The sequence below is a fragment of the Canis aureus genome, chromosome 3 (genome assembly GCF_053574225.1).
Source record: "Canis aureus isolate CA01 chromosome 3, VMU_Caureus_v.1.0, whole genome shotgun sequence".
NCBI classification, from domain to species: domain Eukaryota; kingdom Metazoa; phylum Chordata; class Mammalia; order Carnivora; family Canidae; genus Canis; species Canis aureus.
The window spans coordinates 61,830,100-61,848,816 of record NC_135613.1 but is presented as its reverse complement, the minus strand read 5'-3'; the positions used below and the strand labels follow the sequence as shown (position 1 = coordinate 61,848,816).

At 37.2% G+C, this 18,717-nt stretch overlaps 1 long non-coding RNA gene across 6 annotated transcripts in view; it reads right to left on the bottom strand.

Annotated features, from left to right (window-relative positions):
* Positions 1 to 18,717, bottom strand: part of LOC144311166 (uncharacterized) — a 243,173-nt gene that overhangs the window by 103,688 nt on the left and 120,768 nt on the right. For 5 of the 6 annotated variants that reach the window (XR_013376747.1, XR_013376743.1, XR_013376739.1 and 2 more), the window contains 2 exons: positions 3,053 to 3,105; positions 1,822 to 2,048 (listed from right to left, as the gene is read on the bottom strand). This is a non-coding gene — a long non-coding RNA (uncharacterized LOC144311166). Of the gene's footprint in view, positions 1 to 1,821; positions 2,207 to 3,052; positions 3,106 to 18,717 lie in introns of all 6 variants that reach the window. The other variant, XR_013376741.1, reaches the window with a different exon arrangement.

Sequence of the window (18,717 nt, the reverse complement as noted above, 5' to 3'; positions counted from 1 at the left end):
AAGGAAATGCCATTCAAAACCATAATGAATATCAGTTCATCCCAACAGAATGGCTATAATTTAGAAAAGAAAAAAAAAAGACATTAGCAACTGTTAGCAAGAAATCAGAGAAATGTGGAGAAAATGTGAACCCTCCTACATTGTTGGTAGGAATATAAAATGGTGCAGCCACTTTGGAAACACTTTGGTAGTCTCATAAAAAGTGAAACAGACTTGCCATATAACCCACTGATTCTATTTCTAGGTACATAATCAACACAACCAAAACCAGAGGTCTGCACAAAAAAACTTACACATGACTGTCCATTGCAGAATTATTCACACTAGCCAAAGAATGGAAACAACCCAAATGTCAATGGATACATGAAATGTTGTCTACCCATACAGTGCTATTGTATTTATCTAAAGAAAGGAATAAAATACTGATACCCACTACAGCAGTGATTCTTGAAAACATGTTACACAAAATAAGGCAGTTACAAAATACCACTTATTACTTATAATATATGTAAAAATTTATGTACAGTAGCAAGAATAGATGAATTACAAAGATAAAATAGAGATTGGTGGTCACCTACAGCAGGAGGGTTGGGAAGTAAATGAGCAGAGTCTGTTCACGGGAATAGGCTTTCTTTGTGGGGCAATGAAAATGCCCTGAAACTGATAGTAATTATTGCTGTAAAATCCTGTAACTGTTAAGTAACTCAACTGTACACTTTAAATACGTTGTATATTACGTGAATTATATTCTAATAAAGCTATTACATTAAAAAGCCGTTGGCATTCTTTAGCATCTGTCTACCGATTGTATGTTGCCTGTGAAAATGTCAAAGTCTAAAGTGCTGACTTAAATGTCGGTGGGCTAGACAATCCCCAGCCAAGGCTGCATCCTCGGGAACAGCATCCTTGGTCCTAAGTCATCTGGACCAGCTCTGGTCTGCTCACCATCCAGGATCCACACATGGTCTCTCCCTGCCCAACCCTCACCAGCCCGGGGCTCCAGGCTTTACCTTGTAGCTACAGAAATCTCATGCTGAAAAGGCAAAAGAGCTTCAGTGTCTCAGTATTTCCAGGAGAACTCATGAGGTTTCTGCTGATGGAACCAGTTCAGGTCCTAGGATCACCTTTCCTTCTGAACCAATCATGACAGCAAGAAGACCAGAGACTATGTGGATTCAGTGAGGCCTCTGTAACTTGCCCACTAGCCCTAACATGATCACTGTGGGTAGGGGACACGGAGATGCACACTGACTTGACAGTCATGTGCAATTTCTCTCTGCATGGCTAAGAGTAGGCAAAGGAGGGTTCACTGACGAGACAGCGATGTGGTTGGGGGAGAGACCAGAAGCACCATCAAAGCTAACCAAGCAAACAGACGGAGGAAGGAAATGGAAAAAATCAGCAGTTTATTTAATGCATGTCCTGGTCAGGATATTAATTGGTTTATGTTTTATCCTAAGAAATATTGTCTGTAAACAGTTGTAAATATGAGCATGGATTGTTCAGATTAGTAGCTCAGAAAACGTATGTTGGCTGCAGTGAGACATCTATTCCCGGTAAGTACTGGATCACCAGCGTCCCCTAGACCTTCTCGAAGCACACAGCCCTCACCAACAGCTCTCCAAGATTCCCCAGTGATTTTACAGTAACTCATAAACCTCTGATAGCAGAGGCTGAGTTCAGGCTAAAGAGCAAGAAGAGACCTTATCAGAGAGATAAAGTACCAGCTGGTCAATCAGGGGCCACCTGCACTTCCAGAGGTTGCCTTCCTGGAATGCAGCATCTCTTCTCCACAGTAAGATCGTTTTATGGGTCACTTACCTACTAGAGGCCAGATCTTGTGCAAAGGGCTGTCAGGATACAAAGATGAATAAGACACTATCCCCGCCTCTGAAGAGTGAAGCTGGAGAAGAGACGACCATCCTCAGGTCTATGGATGACCAGCGGGAACTGTCTTCCATGAGGTCAGGGATCCAAACCTGTTTGACCCTGGCTCCTGGTAGGTGAAGTGCTTCTGGGCGCAGAGGCATCCGGCAAACACATACATGCTGGATGGCCAAGGGCAGAGATGACATGAACTCAGTCATTATGGCTGCATCATTCAGAGATCATGGTTTCTGCTGTGGAGGTAAACAGCATCCAGGAATAGGCGGCATTTTCCTGGTCTTGAAAGACAGCTGGAATTTACACACAGCTGGAGAAGGAACTACGTGAAGAAAGCGTGAGGGGCTTCCAGGAGGAAGTGCCATTGAAAACAAAACCAAAGACAAGGTGGCAGGAAATGAAGAGAATATTTTGTACAAAGAAAACTAAATTCTCTAAATCTGGCTAAAGAGAAAATGTGGAGAAAGAGCTACATAAAATAAACCAATGGCTTTTTAGGGGCAGGGTGGGAAGTGGAAATGAGCTTCTGGCTGCAGAGCTGAAGGGCTTAAAGACAGGTAGGAAGTAAAGGGGTGCCGCAGTCTATTTCTGGTTTTGTGCCTGTGGGGCGGTGAGGGCAGGCAGGCACCTGGCCTTGGGAATCCAAAACAGAGGATGATCTTGGCCGACCAAAAACAACCATAGCCTGTAGGAACTGAATCAGCTTTTCATGAAACTGTGGGCTTCTGTCCTAACAAAATCAATCAAAATTCTTATTTCCCTAACCATGCCTTGCAGAAGTATTTCTCTATCCCAGTAAATTCTGTGATAAATCACCACCACAGTTTTTTTTTTTAAGTGAATGATTGAAGGCCTTTTTCCCTCAAGATTTTAATGATATTCTAACAAGCAAAAACACATATTTTTAACAAGGACCATATCCTTACTTTTTTTTCTGAACGAATGAGTTAAAGTGTTGCCTCCTTCCCTTAAATATTTGTATTTTATTTTAGCTCTCTTATTAAATATTTTAACAAATTATTCAACACAGGTTATGCTCATTTTAAAGCCTCTGCTGCACAACTCAAATAACTAGAAAAGCCATTGTCATGTTGATTAAAAGTAGGTGTCACTATTTTTAGACGAACACTTTAATCATTGTAATTGTGTTAGTAATTTTCATACTTACTGCCTGAAGCACTGGAGTTGAAGACAGCCGTGCCTTAGGGGTCTAGTTTGCTGCTATAAAGAAAAAAACAAACAAACAAACAAAAAACTGAGAGCTGATTCCTAAAAAAAGGTAGAGACTTGCTCATTCTGTAGTGAACACAGTAGTACGCCAGGATATATTTCAAATTAAACAGTCACAGCAGTGCATTTTGTGTGGGTCTGATACTCTCAGAAGATGCTCTGAATTACTGAGGTCATGATAATCATTCCCTCATGGAACAGGGAATATCTCATTTCCGAAAAAGAAAAAAGATGTCTCTAGGCATAATTACAAATTGATAATTAGTTTTGAGAAACAAGTAGCCTGAGGGAGATCCGAAGAACCCTAAGCAAACCAGAAAGCCACTGTGCAGGGAAAACCTAGGTGGTGCTTCTTAAAGGGAGATGTGGGATAACCTGGCTCAGAACAGTCAGGGGAGAGTTGGGTAGGAATAAGATATTTGTACTGAATCTCAGAACATTACAATCAGTATCCATGAGCAAGGTTCCTAGAATCTGTATTTTATTATTTATTTATATTTTTAAATATCTTATTTATTTGAGACAGAGAGCATGCACAAGCAGGGGAAGGGGTAGAGGGTGAAGCAGGTTCACCGCTGAGCAGGGATCCCGAATAGGGCCTCGGTCCCAGGACGCCGGGATCATGACCTGAGCCGAAGGCAGATACTCCAATGAATGAGCCACCCAGGCACCCTAGAATCTGCATTTTAAAAAGCTCTCTAATTTTCTAGAACTAAGATTTTAGAATTCCTTCACAAATGTCAGTGATTGCCATTGTTAAAAAACAAAACAAAACACCATTTAAAAAATGTTTTTAAAACAAAACAAAACACTATTTTAAAAATGTTTTCCGAGCAGTCCGGGTAGTGCAGCGGGTTAGCGCCGCCTGCAGCCCGGGGTGTGATCCTGGAGACCCAGGATCGAGTCCCACGTCGGACTCCCTGCATGGAGCCTGCTTCTCCCTCTGCCTGTGTCTCTGCCTCTCTCTCTCTCCCTCTCTCTCTCTGAATAAATAAATAAATCTTTTTAAAAAAATGTTTTCCAAGCTACTTTATTTAGGGGGGCACATTCAGGTGTGTCTTGTATAAGGACAAGTAAAAATAAAGAGACAATTCTCTCTCTGGAAAATAGAGGGGAAGACACTGCTCTATGTTCCTATTTCTCAGAGCATTTACTTTAGAAAAATTATCCTTATAAGTACTCCTTCCTCTCTTTGAAATGTATATAAGTCCTTATGAACACTAGATGGGTCTTTTGTCAACTTTATGATCTGGGAATGTCTTTCTCAAGGACCTGAGAAATGCAGACATTAGAATAGTTGAGGACTAGTCACGTTCATCTTGGAGACCTGGGTTGTACCTCTTTGGTCTAGGAGGGGATGGTATTACTTTCTCTCTTCCCAGTCTCCCCCAGACTGCCCCAGATGTGTGTCCCATTCAGCCCAAACGTTTATTCAGTAGCAAAGGCAGTCTTCCTCTACTGTTTATGGAGAGAACACCGGGATTTTGTTTTTAATTACAGCTCCCCAACAGTCACCCAAGTGAACTGCTGACAAGGACACGTGAGCCGCCCTGGTGGTGACGACAGCTAACCTACTGAGCATATCGCTGTTAAAGGCAGGACAATTCAATTTCTTTGGCACTAGCAGTAGAAATAAGACAAGGTCATGGGTTACCAGGTCGCAGCTCTGCTTTATGTATTAGCTGTGCTCCTGGAAAACAAAGAAACAAAGACACACATGTAGTGTTAGGAACATGGCAAGTGGCCCCAGGTGGAGTTGCTTACACTAAGCCTCACACCCAGGCTGGGGTCTGATTGGGTTGGACCGAAGCTGAAATGGTCCAATGTGAGGCCTGTGGTGCACATAATTTTGCTTTCCAGCTCACAAGTAGATTAGCCTTATTAAATGATCGTGAACTGCAGTGGCCTCTAGGGAGAACTTTTAACCCCAGATAGGCTCAACCATTTATGAGGCACCCTTGAGAAAAAGGGGCCTCAGCCAGGCACTCAGGATAAAGGGGAGCTTCAAGTGAACAGGCTGAGACCCACAGGGGCACCCCTTTGCTACAGAGCCTGCATATGGGACCCTGGGAAAGCTGGCCGAAGCTGCAAAAAGTGGGCATCCTTGCAAGTCACTATCCCTAGATCTCTGAGATGAGCACCCTTAACCTCCAGTGAGATCAAAGTGACAGCAGGTGTGTCACTTGTTAATTCTGCCTCGGGCTGTTTTATCTGTGACAGTTGAACAATGTACATTTACTCACTTCCTTCTCACATAAGGAGGCCTTCTGAGAGCAGCAGTAGGAGTCTGTATAATAGCAACCTCCCCGCCTAGCACAGGGCCTGGCAAACACTTGCCTTCTCCATAAAGCTGCTGTTTTAGAAAGTCTTTTATTTCCATTGTAATGCACATAGGAAAATAAAGACTGCCCAAATGAGAACAAGCAGCAGCTTTGTTTTCGGACTGTAGCAGATTGTAAAGGAGTCCCTCACCATCACCTGCATTTGGGCAGATACTCAAAGGCAGGCATAGGACTAAAAGAGCTCGAGAAGGGGGAAGAGACAGGGCTTCAGAGGCACACTGCTTGGCCACTGGGGTGGGGAAGTAGAGAGGGGCCAGCCAGAGCCGGCACCCTGTATGAATGGGGAGGAATGTGGATTTGGCTTTCTGCAGTTGGTCCAAAGTTAGAAGCAGAGGCAAAAATTAGAGAAGCTGCCAGTTATTAAGCAAGCCCTTGCGACTTTGAACTAATTGTTTTCAGGAATTACTGTTTGACTTCCTTGACTAGAAGGTCCTAGATTTAAGAAATTTACAGTTTAACTTGTAGAAAAAAAATTTTTTTTGAAGATGAAATAATCTCTCTCTGGCGGGACAGATGGCCTCAAAATTTTATTTCCTCTGTGAACATTAACTGGTTTTGTTTCTAACGCAGTGATCTCAAATATATTGTCTATACTTAATGAATTCACAAATGCTCTTTAAACCAGTTAAGACAACCTACTGGTTCCTTCATTAATTAATGAGTAAAACGAAGTTGCTGACATATGTACATTGTGTATGTTTATGAGTCATGCTTTTAATGTTTTGAAACGTTTAATTTTAACATAGATGTGTTAAAAACACCAATATGTGAAGCTTTTCCACGTTTATTCCCATACAAGTCTTCACACAGCGCCTTGCATGTAGTGTGTGTCCAATACATGTCTGATGAACAGCCTCTCCATTAATAAGAATGGCTAATAGTGAACCCGTAGATACATTTCCTTCACTCCTTTTTAATCGCAGGAATATAATCTTATAATCTTTAATAAAAATAATATTTCAGTAGTTCTTTTTTAATGGAGTAGTTAAGGGTTTTTGGCTTACTAAATAAGCTGATCAAAATGTGGAAATAAGGTGTATATATTGACTTATATATATTAAATGACAAGAAATAACATGCATTTTTTAATGAAAAATGTGGAGTATACACATATATCATAATCCCAACAAAAAAGGTAAACACCACTCTCAAAGTTCCATACTACCAGGTGACATTTCTCAGAACAGGTATCTTTATAAACTCCAAGTCCATAATTTGGCACTTGAAATGGATTTCATTGCTTATAACAACATAAACAATTTCAGAATGAAGTTTTCCACATCCATGTAAGGAAGATCTTCAGCTACTTGATAGAAACCAATATGTGAACTAGCCAAAAAATACAGTGGGCTTTAAGCAGAAAAACATGAGAGAATAAATAAGCTATAGAGACATTGCATGAGGAATAATGACAGATACAGCTTTGAAATGAATGTATAATTTACAGAAAGTAAATATATTTGTGGAGTAGTTCTATTCAAAAGTAAAGCAGTTTCATATAAATTTCAGCAGCAACATATAAAAAGGATGATATGTAATGCCCAGTAGGTTTTAGCTAAAGAATGAAAAGCTGTATTAGCAGCAAAGAAATCAATCAATGTAATTCGCTCTATTAAGAGAATAAAGGAGAAAAACCATATGATCTTCTTAATAGGTGCAAAAAAGCATTTGACAAAATTCAATACCTATTCCCGAAAACAACTTTGCACAGATGGGAATAGATGGAGCTTTTTCAATCTGATAAAAAGCATCATAAGAAAAATCTACAGTTAACACCACACTTAACAGTGAAATATTGAACTTTTTCCCAATAAGATGAGAAGAGAGTCGAGGATCCTCATTCTCACTATTTCTATTCAACACTGTATTGCAGGTTTGCTTACATGAAAACTTCTAAGGCATTTAAAAACACCTACTAGACCTCATCATTGGATTCAGCAAAATCACAGGCAGACTACAAAGTTAGCAGATAAAAACCTACTTTTAAATATATAGTAGGAGCACAGATTTCAAAAATGAAAATACAGTTTATTTATTTATTTATTTATTTTGAAAATACAGTTTAAAAATCCATTTACAGGGCAGCCCCAGTGGCGCAGTGGTTTGGCGCCGCCTGCAGCCGGGGGTGTGATCCTGGAGACCCAGAATCGAGTCCCAAGTCAGGCTCCCTGCGTGAAGCCTGCCTCTCCCTCTGCCTGTCTCTCTCTCTCTCTCTCCCTCTCTCTCTCTTTCTCTGTGTGTGTGTGTCTATGAATAAATAAATAAAATCTTAAAAAAATAAAATAAAAATCCATTTACAATAGTAACAAGAGACATAAATTATTTAGGACATTTTTATTCACCAAAGATTATAAACATTCTGTCTTGATGTCTACATGCATGTTGGACCTTGGGCAGAGTTTTATACACAGTCTAATTTGATCTTCAAACAGCTTTTGAGGTAGATTTTTTTTTCTATATCATTTGTCCAAATGACACAGTAATAAAGAGACAGAGAAAGAATAAAAACATGTACCGAGGGATCTAATCATCTTGTGTCTACTATATGTACCTTAGGGAAAGTCATAAAGTATGTTATTAGTCCATTAATATTCTAATGGGAACATTTTTCCATAGATATTGATAGACCAAAAATGGTCTTGGAAAATTTTATTTTTTAATTTTTTTAAGATTCTTTTTTTTTAAGTAATTTGTACCCTCAATGTGGGGCTCGAATTCACAACCCTCAGATCAAGAGTCACACACTCCACCTACTGAGCCAGCCAGGTGCCCCAAATTGTGTGTATTTTAAAGTATTTTTATTCATTATAAACAAATGCTATAGGATAAGATAGATTCATGTAGGGAAAAAGCAAAATAAATTTTAAAACAAGAAAATGGTGCTAATAGAAATAAAAATTGGTGTCCCAATAAAGGGCACAAAGAAATATACTTCAATATGCTTAGTTTTTTAAACGTCTTGAAATATTAAAAGTACTCAAGTCACATGGAATTAAAATGAAACATTAACAAATGCATGCATAAAAAACTATACTGCTGTCTTGGCAGTCCCACCTACTGCTTTGATGACTTGTTGGAAGAACTTACATAGCTCAACATTATTATTATTATCATGGTTAAGATTTATTACAGGAAAACATAAAGGACAAGAACAACAGGGAAAAAAATATACACAGGTGAAGGCTAGAAAGGACACTTAACGAATTTCTTGTCCTTTTGCATGGACTGTGCAAAGATATCTTTTATCTTCAACTGTGAACTATAAGGTCCCATGATGCTCTTGCTGGGGAAATTCTTTAAAGGTGGCTGGTCATCAACCTACAAATTATTAGCCACGGTGTGAACCCCAGATATGGCACCAGGTGCGCATCACAAACCTTAGTACTCACTTTCAACATGTTGACAAACTCTTTCACCCCTACCCACCACTTCCAGGTATGCAGAACATCATTACCCAGGAACTACGTGAACAGGCCTGATACAGGGTCTTCACCATGGCTATAGTCATATGTGAGCACTAAAGGAAACAGATCCATTACATTAGTTATTTTTTTGAAATTGCATGAGGGCATCTATAGGGAGAATGTTGAAAGGATTTGTGCCTGGAATTCTGACAAAGGCCTTTCTTGAAAGATAAGAAAGTGTCAGGAAAGGACAGATCAGGCTAATAGACAACCTGTTCAAGATTCTAAGGTCAGGACATAACTTTTACTGGGCAGCTAACTCCTGTCTATGACAGGACTATCTCTGCCAGGGGTCAAGATCCCGGGATACAGGCTGACATCGTAAACAGGGCATAGCATAAGAGTCTGAGTTCTTCCTAATTGCATACTTTTGTGTAGTTTGATAACATAGATGGATAAATAGACCAACTACCCTTTGAACTTCTGATAAATGTGTAAGAGATGTATCTTATAAATATTAAAAAATTTTACCTATATCTGATGCATCCTTATGTACCCTGCTTTAGCTCAATATGCACTTAACATTTATTTTGGTATACTGACACAATCTGAGCATGTTAATAAGTTGATATGCATAAAATATTTTTTCCAAAGATTTTTTTTTTTAAATATCTTATATATTTATTTATGAGAGACAGAGACATAGGCAGAGGGAGAAGCAGGCTCCCCACAGGGAGCCCAATGCGGGACTCAATCCCAGGACCCCCGGATCACACTCTGAGCCAAAGGCAGATGCTCAACCACTGAGCCACCAGGTGCCGTCCAAAGATCATTTTGATTCTGTACATGAAAATGAAAACAATCTTTAAACTATTTATTATTATTACCAAAAAGGACATCCTTCGTATGGTGCATAAATAAGCATTCAGTTCATGATGTTGGCAGTGCCATAATCAAAACACCACGATTTTGAGAAAAGGAAACAAAGTTTCACTGCAGACTTTACTTAATGAGCCACAGCTGCAGAGAACAGAGCTAGAACTGCCTCTAAACAAAGAATGAAAACACAGAGGTGGACTCAGGCTGTATAAAGGTTTGCAGCTAAAAACAAAACTAAGATGAAAATATGAAATATTGTACTTAACAATTAAAGATATATTAAAGAAAAGATGTGTCATTATACATGTTATTTACTTAGTATATATGAATTCAGCATTACAAAAGTATAATTAATCTGAATTGATTTCTTGAGTTAATACAGTTTTATTCATTTTGTTATAACTAATTTAGGGAGAGATGATATAATTTCATATTACATGTAGGCACTTATACAAGAAAAACAGCACTTATTTCAAGTAGTTTATACATTTTGATGAGTAAAGATAATATAAAATAATGAAGAAACAAAATTAAAAAAACAAAAACAAAAGTGCCTAAAATCTTTTAAATATCATGTGGAATTAAAAGAGTAAATGAGAAATCAGAAATAAAAAAATATGACAAGAACAATATATAGAAAAATTAATCCCTAGAATTTAGAAGTGGACATTATCAGGATATACAAAGACTTTATGCAACTTTAAAATTTTTGTCATCAGGGTCAAATCAGAAGAAAAAATATGGATTATATTTTTCCATAGTTGGTTGAGTGGAATTGGAAGAAATAATTATAATTCTTTTTTTTTTAAGATTTTAATTTATTTATTCATGAGAGACAGAGGGAGAGAGGCAGAGACAGGCAGAGAGAGAAGCAGGCTCCATGCAGGGAGCCCAATGTGAGACTCAATTCGGGATTCCAGAATCACGCCCTGGGCTGAAGGTAGACACTCAACCACTGAGCCATCCAGGCATCCCTCTTTTTCTTTTTTTTAAACAAGAATGTCAATGAAAAAAAAAAAAAAACTGGTAAAAGACAAAAGTTGATATTGGGGAATATTTTTAAAATAGGTATTCTAATTATAAAAAGATTAAAAATAGGACACAGGGAATATGGTTAATAATACTGACCATAAATATCATATAACTTTGTATGGAGAGAGACTTACCATGGTATTTTGTGATGTATATAATGTGAAATCACTATATTGTACATTGGAAACTATTGTAATATTATATGTGAACTATACTTCAGTTAAGATTTTCAAAGAATAAAAAACGTAAAACATACTTCTCATCCACCCTTGAAAATTTATCAATTAACACTCCTCTATGTCCTCTGAGGATCTCAAATAACTAGTAACCATATTATATTCAGGAAATAAATATTTATTATTTATGTATCCTCTCACCCTCAACTAATGCATTTAAATAACTTTTGAAAATATTGTGGCATGAAGTAAATTTTGTGAAATATTTCTACAAATAAAAGTATAAAACAAGGAAAAAAGAGAGAAGGAGAGAAGTAACTTTCTAGTTTTGAACCTAGGAGTGTGTTTTGTCTGCATTGTGCAAGGAGTTATCTTAGGTGGTTTTTAACCTTGGTTGTATGGAGACATGATTGATGGACCATCAAAAGAGAATTTTGAGGGAAAACCAATCTTGGGAATATTAGCAGAGGTAGAGGACCCAACAATCAAAATGAAAACCAATACAGCCAGAGATATAAACTACCCGAGGACAGTATTTACAGAAAGGGCAGTGAACAGTGAAAAACACCACATAGAAGTTTAGTGGGTAGGGAATAGGAAGATGTTTTATTTGGAGTTTAGGTGATTATTGATGCTTTTGGTGAAAGCCTTGTTTATTGAAAGGCAGAGTCAGATAGATTTTTCTGTTATCTATTATTGTGAAACAAACTACCTTAAAGCTTAGTAGCTTAAATCAACCACTTTATTTTTTTCATGATCTTGTGGGTCAGGAATTCAGAAAAGATTCAGGGGGAGAGTTGGCTCTGATACATTCATAAGGCATCAGCTCCTAAGATGGCTTTGTCACTCTCACTCACATGTCTGACACTGTAGTGCTTTTTCATCTCTACCCCCTCTCCCTCACCACTCTCAATGCTCATTGAACATAGTTCTGCATTTTCTGGCACTTTCTCACAGCACAGTGATCTCAAGGCAACTATGCTTCTTAGCGGGAGGCTTGCTACCCAAAGACAGAAAAGCAGAAGATCAAAGGCTGGTTAAAGGCTATACCTGGAATTGGGACAAAGTAATTTCTGCCATATTGTGTTTGTCAATGCTATACACAGTTTGGCGGTGTTCAAGTGGACAAATAGACTGGGTGGTGACATAGGATCTACTGCTTGATGGAGGAGTTGCAAGGTCACACTGAGGGAGAGCATGTACCATACTGAGGTCATCTTGAGAAAAGACAGTTGACCACAGAAGAGTTAAGGGAATTCTAAGCAGATAGGAGACTGCTAGGATGGCGAGGAAGGTTCAGTGTGTTTGAGACTGAGGGAGTAGATAGAGCTCACACCACAAGACCAGAGATTTGAAGGAGGCCCCAGACTATTTAATTCAATAGGCTAGGTATTTTTAGTTGTGAAGTAATATAGTCAGACTTGTAGCTTACTTGATATAAAATATTTTTCCAGTTGATAGGTTATTGACCTGAGTCAATGAGAACAGTTATGGAGAGACTGAAGTGGGAAACTAGCTTGGAGGCTATTATGGTAATCCATACAAAAGAGTAGTTGGAATTAGAATTTAAACAACAGAAATAGGAAAGAGGAACTGGAAAGACTGAAAGAATGATTCAGACATAGAGAAAATTGTACATTATACATCTTCAAAAGTAAAAAAAGAAATTTTCTTCTAAGAACAAGAACTACACAAGGATGTCCACTCTTACACTTTTATTTAACATAGTACTGGAAGGTCCTAGCTATAACACTCAGATAAGAAAAAGAAATACAAGTTACCTACACTATTAAGAAAAAGGTAAAATGTTCACAATTTGCAGATAACAAGATACTATATAGAGAAAACCCTAAAAACTCCACCAAAAAAACTACTAGAACTGATAAATGAATTCAGTAAGTTGTAGGATATAAAATGAATATACAGAAACAGGTTGCATTTCTACACATGTGTAATGAATATCTGAAATAGCAATTAAGAAAACAATCCCGTTTATAATTTCACCAAAAAGTATAAAATACATCAGAATAAACTTAACCAAGGAAGTGAAAAAGCCTGTACTCCAAAAACTATAAGACTTTGATGATACAAGTTGAAGATTACAGAAACAAATGAAAATATATTCCAAGCTCAGGAATTAAAAGAACCAATATTTTTAAAATGTCCATAATACTTAAAGCAATATACAGATTTAAAGTGATCCCTATCAAAACACTAACAGCATTTTTCACAGAACTAGAACAAACAATTCTAAAATTTCTATGAAACCACAAAAGAGCCTGAATAGCAAAAGCAATCTTGAAAAAGAACAAAGCTGAAGGCATCACAATCCTGGATTTTAAGATATACTACAAAACTGTAGTAATTAAAGCAGTATGGTATTGGCACAAAAATAGACAATAGATCAATGGAAAAGAATAGAGGGCCTTGGGACACCTGGGTGGCTCAGAAGTTTGGCACCTGCCTTCGACCCAGGGCGTGATCCTGGAGTCCCGGGATCGAGTCCCACATCGGGCTCCCTGCATGGAGCCTGCTTCCCCCTCTGCCTGTGCCTCTGCCTCTGTGTGTGTGTGTCTCTCATGAATAAATAAATAAAATCTTAAAAAAAAAGAATAGAGGGCCTAGAGATAAACCCATGTTTATGGGGTCAATTAATCTTCAACAAAGGATACAAGAATACACAATGGGGGAAAAGACAATATCTTCAACAAATAGTGCTGGGAAAACTGGACAGCTATGTAAAGAATGAAACTTAACCACTTTCTTACACTACACACAAAAACAAACTCAAAGTGGATTAAATACCTAAATGTGAGACCTCTGAAACTATAAAATTGCTAGAAGAAAACATAGGAAGTAATTTCTTTGACATCAGCCATAGCAACTTTTTTCCAGATATATCTCCTAATGCAACGGAAATAAAAACAAAAATAAAACTATTGGGACTATAACAAAATAAAATGCTTTGCATAAGAAACCATCAACAAAACAAAAGGCAACCCATTGAATGGGAGAAGATATTTGCAAATGCTCTATCTGATAAGAGGTTAACACCCAAAATATGAAAAGAACTTATACAAGTAAATGCCGGAAAAAAAAAAAAACCCAAAATCAAAGCCAAAAACATATAATCTGAATAGAAATAGGAGAGGATCTGAATCGACCTTGTTCCAAATAAGACATGCAGATGGCCAACAGACACCTGAAAAGATGCTCATCATTAATTATCAGGGAAGTGTGAATCAAAACCACAATGAGATATTACCTTACACCAGTCAGAATGAGTAGAATAAAAAAGATAAATAACAAGTGTTGGTGAGGATGTGGAAACCCTTGTACACTGTTGATGGGAATGCAAACTGGTGCAGCCACTGTGGAAGACAGCATGGAGATTTTTCAAAAACTTGAAATAGAATTACTCTATGATCCAGTAATTCCATGAATGGGCTTTTACTCAAAGAAAATAAAAACACTAATTTGGAAGGCTACATCATTCCTACTTTTATAGCAGCATTATTTGTAATAACCAAGACAGTAAAGCAACCTAAGTGCACATTAATAAATGTGTGAATAAGGAAGATGAATATATATACATATATATATGATTATAACTCAGTCATAAAAAAAATTGAAATCTTACCATTTGCAACAACATGGATGGACCTAGAGGGTAAAGTGAAATCAGTTAATGAGTTATTGAGGGAAAGACAAACACCCTATGATGTCACTTGTATATGGATTTTTGAAACAAACAAAAAAGACACCAAAAAAACAGACTCTGAAATATAGAGAACAAACAGGTGGCAGTCAGAGGGAAAATGCATAAGGGAATGGGTGAAATAGTTAAAGGTAAATAAGAAGATTACACTTATCATGATGAGCACTGTAGAGAATTGTTGAATCATTATATTGTACACCTGAAGCTAATATAACACTGCTTTATTACATAACTTATATAAGTATATTATATATACTTGCTTTTTTAATTTCAAAAAAGATGACATATAGGGAAAATACAATCATAAATATATTTACCATTTGTATTAATACTTAATAATTATATATACCGGGAAGCCTGCATGGCTTAGTGGTTGAGCATCTGCCTTTGCCAAAGAGCATGATCCTGGGGCCAGGGGGGATTGAGTCCCACACCAGCCTTCCTGCGGGGAGCCTGCTTCTCCCTCTACCTATGCCTCTGCCTCTCTCTTTGTGTCTCTCATGAATAAATAAATAAAATTTTAAGAAATATAAATACATAAAATTAAAAAAATCATATATTATATAAATAATCGAAATATAAAATACATTTAATATTTATATTAGTATTTAAAAATTTTAAATGTTATAGAATATATATTTACATATAAAAATATGGAGGTAGGGTATAGAATGCATCTCCATTGAGTAAAATCTGAATCCAAACACTGTTATGCATAACATCAATATTTAATTACTTAAATATTTAATTACATACTTATGTAATTAAGTGTCAGTTTTCATTTTATTTTTTAGGTGATTTATGCATCCTTTATAATCTATATTTCAACTGATGGCAACTTTGCTGATCTTAACATAAAGCAGTAAAACCCCAGGCTTCTATCAGATTTACAAATGTTTATATATAATATAAACTATAACATACTAATATATGTTATGTAACAATATAATGAGAATTTTATAATACAGTTAATATTATATATTAAAATACTTATTTAATAGTATATATAATTATGTTATAAAAATAATTTGACATATAATATATAAATTATATGCTATACAACATGTTATTGATGCTAAATGTCATATAGTACTATGTTATATATATTCTATAAGTATATATATAATTGTAATGTCTGTAATATATAGATTGACAGATAACTCTTTTGTCTTGCCAGTAGCTGGCAAGGTGCTCTGCCTATATTGAATACTCATGTATTTTCAGTGGATGAACTAGTGAATGAATGACTATTGAAATAATTAAAATCTCTGTAGCTCCTAGCAAATTCTGGTTCACTCTGTCTATAATATGAATGTCAATCACACAACCTTTTTTGGAGCCCTCATCTATAAATATAATACACATATTTATGTATATTTATTATATATTTATCATGTAAATATAATTATAGAGAAAATGTCATCAATGGAAATTTGTGAGGGTGACTATATCTTGACAATAACCTTCAAGGTCAGGTGGGACCCCAGATCATTCTCCTAACCTCTATCATCTTCTGAGTTAAAGCACACAGAGACAAAAACAAAAAACTCCTCTAACTTCTACTTTAAAATCAGAACTCCTCTTGGAGTAATAAGTCCAAGGTTACCAAGGTTATCAAAATGTTTTTTAAAACAGTGTTTCTGTTTTAATTTGCTTGAAAGTTAAATCAGTTGTTTGAGCAGCAAAGAGTTATAATGGAGACTTCCTCTGAGTCTATCATTGTGTGACCTTGTTCCAGTTCTGTTCACCTAACTTCAATGCTTTACAAAATACAGACACTAAAAAGAATCTAACTCCTTTAAGAAAGTGGGCAGCATGGGCAGCCCAGGTGGCTCAACAGTTTAGCGCCGCCTTCAGCCCAGGGCCTGATCCTGGAGACTTGGGATTGAGTCCCGCGTCGGGCTCCCTGCATGGAGCCTGCTTCTCCCTCTGCCTGTGTCTCTGCCTCTCTCTCTCTCTCTGTGTGTCTCATGAATAAATAAATAAAATCTTAAAAAAAAAAAAAAAAAAGAAAGAAAGTGGGCAGCAGTTCCTCCAAACCTTAGGATCAATGGAATGTTACCTCATTCCCTCCCACAAACTCAGCCATGCTTCTTCCAGTGATCCCTAAGGCCATTTGCATGAGGAGCATCATGCCTTTCCATTGAACATGTGGGAGTTGCGGGATGAAATCAGAAATTACCTTGACTTTTCTCCCACACATCATTCACATCTAGGGCTAAGGTAGATCTGGTTCCTCTGGGATCCCCTTAAAAATTAAAAAAAAAATTAAAAATAATTTTACATTAAAAGTCCTCCAGTCACATTTTGTTGTAATAAAAGTCTCATTTTAGCTACTGAAATATCTAGTCTTATGGGGTAGCCATGAGGTTTTTGGATACCTTATCACTGGGGATCTCTCATCTTTCCTTAAAATACTCAAAGCTTTCCTTCCATGTGTCATTTAGGGCTTTTCATTCATTTGCTGGGCTCCTGGCAGCCCAGCCTGAGACTCTGTCTGTGGTCCCTTCAACTCAACAACCCCGTCTATTCTTGGAAACATCCTTCCTGGAACTATGTGTAGTTCTGCTTCAGTTTGTACTGGTGACTACCTAGATGTGCTGTCATGCTGAATTGGCCCTCATTGCCATCTAGAAATCCCATTTGCTTTTCTCTTTTGTTGAATCCCTTGCTTCCCAGATTCCAGGAAGTTTACGTCTTGTTTTGAGGGGCACATTATCTATCTGAGAAAGAATAAAACAACCTCCTTTAAGTTGTTTACTTCAAAGTATTTATACACTTTGTACGTATGAAACATTAATTTCTTTTTGCTTGTACTGAAGTATGAATCAGCCTAGGTATAAGGTTCTACATTCAAACCTGGCCCTAATCCTGCTTCTGGCTATTTGATTTTTGAAAAGTTAGCTATGAGGTGTTTGTGTGTGTGTGTGTGTGTGTGAGTGATTATATCCTGGAAATTTTTATAATCTTTTTATCCCTACATGATACTCTGAAATTTTATTACCCGCTTTGCTGTAGATTATTCTTTAATTACTGTGCTAGACACTTGGTAGCATTTTCAATTTGGAAACTCATGTTCTGGATGATTTTCTTTTATTTCATCTTTTAAAAATTTTTCCCCCTCCTATGCCTCCTTCCTTTTCTTTGCGGGTCTCCTCATAGCCAGATAGGAAATCCCCTAGGTTGGCACTCTGATTTCTTATTTTCTCTCTGCTTTTTTCTCTCTTTGTTTACTTATAGCCTAGAGAAACTTGTTGCTCAGAGAGTATCTGAAACTAACACCATGAGCATCACCTGCAAGCTTCTTAGAAACGTAGTCTCAAGCCCAACCCCAGAAACACTAAATCAAAGCTTGCATTCTGTCAGATTCTCCAAGTGATTTTTATGTGCATTAAATTTAAGAAATACCTGAGAATCACTGTGAAGTTGTGCTTCACTCATTATGGTGAAGTTCTACATTTATGCTGTTGTATTTATTTTTTTAATTTCCGTTTTCCTTTTTGTTTTCTGGATATTCCTTTTTATAATAGTATTCTTTGTTTTATGAAAAAAAATGTCTATTTTATCTCTCTGATGATATAATTATACATTGTGAAGCTTTGTGGGGGTTTTTGTTTTTCCTTTTTCTGTTAGATTAGTTTATTTCCACCAGGCTTATAAGCCTGAATGTTGTTAGCATTCTGGTAAATTTTGGGAACAGAGAGCTGAGGATCAGCCACCAATTCAGAATACAGATTTTTTTAAAGATTTTATTTATTTACTTGAGAGAGAGAAAGAGCAAGTAAGCATGAGCAGGAGAGGGAGCAAGCAAGTGAGCATGAGCAGGTGAGCTGGAGGAAGAAGCAGACTCCGTGCCGGGTAGGGAGCTGGACATGGGGCTTGATCTCAGGACCCTGAGATCATGACCTGAGCTGAAGGCAGACACTTCACCCGCAGAGCCACCAGGTGACTCCATGGATTCTACTCAAGCCTCTTTGTATTCAGTAAGACCAAGTGCCCATGATCAGTCTGCCTGTGGTCTCTGAGCTCAGAGCCCATTGCATGAACATATA